Raw genomic sequence first — 2,664 nt, forward strand, 5'->3', positions numbered from 1 at the left:
AGGTCTTTTATATCTCTGTAAAATGTTCTAATAAAAATGGGTTTGGAATTCTGGGAAAGTTTTATTGTTTATTTGGCTTTGTGATATCTATATCTTGATCATGTTGATTTGACTTGAGGTGCCATTTCAATGCCATTTATTGTAGGATTTGTATTATGCAGACATTCCTTTATTTTTATCCGTGCAGTTTTCTGTAGTGGCATGGGGTTTTTTTAACTGGAGTTTTCAATGCGCCAGTTTGTTGTCTACATGATTTTTCATTAGACTGTTGCCATCTAGTGGTGAAATGAGGTATAAAAACATGTGTGTACATTCTGAGGCCTGTATCATAATACTGTTCGTCTTTCACACTACCTCGAACTCCTGGCAGCCTCCTCAACAGTACTGGAAAGGTCAACACTCCATCCCATTTGACAATAGGTTTTGAGGAAAGCCTGTACATTACTGTTCCAGTCTAGTAGAAGGTTAGGGAGGGTTCAGTAGGGAATTAGCTGAGCTCTCTGGTACTGAGTAAGCCCTGGGTGGTACGCTTCCTGCTCACTGAGTTCAAGCCCTGGGTGTGGCAGTTGTGTGTGTCTGAGTAGTGCCTCTCTGGGTCATCTGAGAGGAGGTTATAGAGATTATCTCTGGACACTTAGAGACCACTTCGAGGTTTTCCCCATAACTCTGCTGGTTACCTTCTGTAACCCGGGATTGAACCACCCCCCAGCTTACCATACTCTGATCATGTTGGCGTGGTAACCACTCCTCGTGGCCTTGACTCTTTCTGCAGCAGAGTTCATGGTCCCAAACATCCTGATACCAGAGCTGTGACAGAACCTGCAACCCTGAACATATGGGGTGAGATCTTTACACCAGAGCCACAGACTGCTCACACTCAGACCTCTTACACTCAGTCCTCCTTCACTCCTTTGTCATTTTCAATTGACAGTTGCAGAAATCCACACTGAAGTTGGAGCTGTGAACCTGCTACCTCCAATGGAAGAATGGGGTTTGACCCATAACCAGACTCCATCAATATTCCACTTCTCTTTTTTGTATATGTGACATTAAGTTTCATCGGTTGAACACAAAGAAACTATTTGACCCTAGTTTGGAGAAGCAGGGATTTAACCCCAAAGTCACATTACTACCACAACGTGGAAAAGTACCAAATGGCATACTTGAGTAAACATACTTCAGTAGAAAATGACTCACGTAAAGCAAAAGTCACCCATTAAAATACTACAAGTATTAGGTTTTAAATATCAAAGCACATTATTTACAGTTACTTTTTAAAATGTACAAATAGCCACGGTGCATTCCAACACTCCGACTAATTTACAAACAAGCATGTGTTTTAGTGAGTCCACCAGATCAGAGGCAGTAGGGATGACCAGGGATGTTCTTCTTCATAAGTGTGTGAATTGGACCATTTTCTGTCTTTGCTGAGATTCAAAATGTAACGAGTACTTTTGGGTGTCAGAGAAAATGTATGGAGTAAAAGGACATTTATTTTCTTTAGGAATGTAGTGAAGTAAAAGTTGTCAAAATTAAATAGTAAAGTACAGATACTACTTTACACCACTGCCATTATACACATTACAAGCCATTTGAGATAGCAATTTCAAAATACCATCATCAAAAGTACAAAATACTTGTCATTTCTTTTTATTTTATTGGTGGTACAGCCCATTGATCTGCACAAGTAAGAACGGTTGTCTGCGCGTGATTGACAAAAATTAAGGCACTTCTCTTTCTGACAGACTGACCAGGTGAATCCAGGTGAAATCTTATGAGCTGGTCAAGTCAGCCATTCCTTCCAGCCTACCTGGTTAAATAAAAATAATCTAATAACTATTATTTCACTAATGTTGGGTTTACTGTTCATAAAACATCTGTGTATCCTAGTCCGAGGTGTGACCTGTATTCTGTTTACATTTTCTGGATTCCATCTGAGCTTCCGCATTGCCTCTTATGTGAGTTTACAATGAAAACACACAGATTTTGAATATTTGACATACCTTGTCAATGTAATTCTGGAAAAATATGGTCTGTTCAGTAACTCAGGAACGTCTGAACACCTATACCTAAAGAAGAGAAGTTTGTAATTAAAATCATTGCCAATGTCAGGAAAATAACACTCAAATGACTTCAGCTTTAGATAGCTAGCTAGCTAAAAAAACTGAAATCCAAGCTGACTTGGAAGAGCTGCTTTGTTATCCATCTTACTAGCCAGACCAATATTTAATTTAGCTAGTTTGCCTGTTAGATATTGACTAGATAACTACTGCACAAGGTCAACGTTTGCAGTGCTGCCTTGAACATGTTGTGAAAACCTGAAACAAAGAAGGTTTCTGCAAGGACAGGTGTAGTTAGATAGCTAGGTGTAGTTGATAGCTAGGCTGTGTTAGATAGCTACGTATTGTTCCTAAACCGTCTCTTCCTGGGTAACTTGCCTAGCAGGCAAACATTACCGGCAGGGCGCACATATGTTCGGTCTACTGTAATGTTTGCTGAAGATGCATTTTTGGTAAGCTAGGTATGTTACATAGCTATTTCGGTTAATATTGTTCTTCTCTTATGTCTGGCCTTCACAAGAGAAGGTTACGGGTGGTTTATAGGGTATCCTTCATTTATTTGGCGTGGGCTACGGACAAACAGTAGCCTGTGTGAAGTTGGGTT

Source organism: Salvelinus sp. IW2-2015, unplaced genomic scaffold, assembly GCF_002910315.2.
Source record: "Salvelinus sp. IW2-2015 unplaced genomic scaffold, ASM291031v2 Un_scaffold5651, whole genome shotgun sequence".
Taxonomy (NCBI): Eukaryota; Metazoa; Chordata; class Actinopteri; order Salmoniformes; family Salmonidae; genus Salvelinus; species Salvelinus sp. IW2-2015.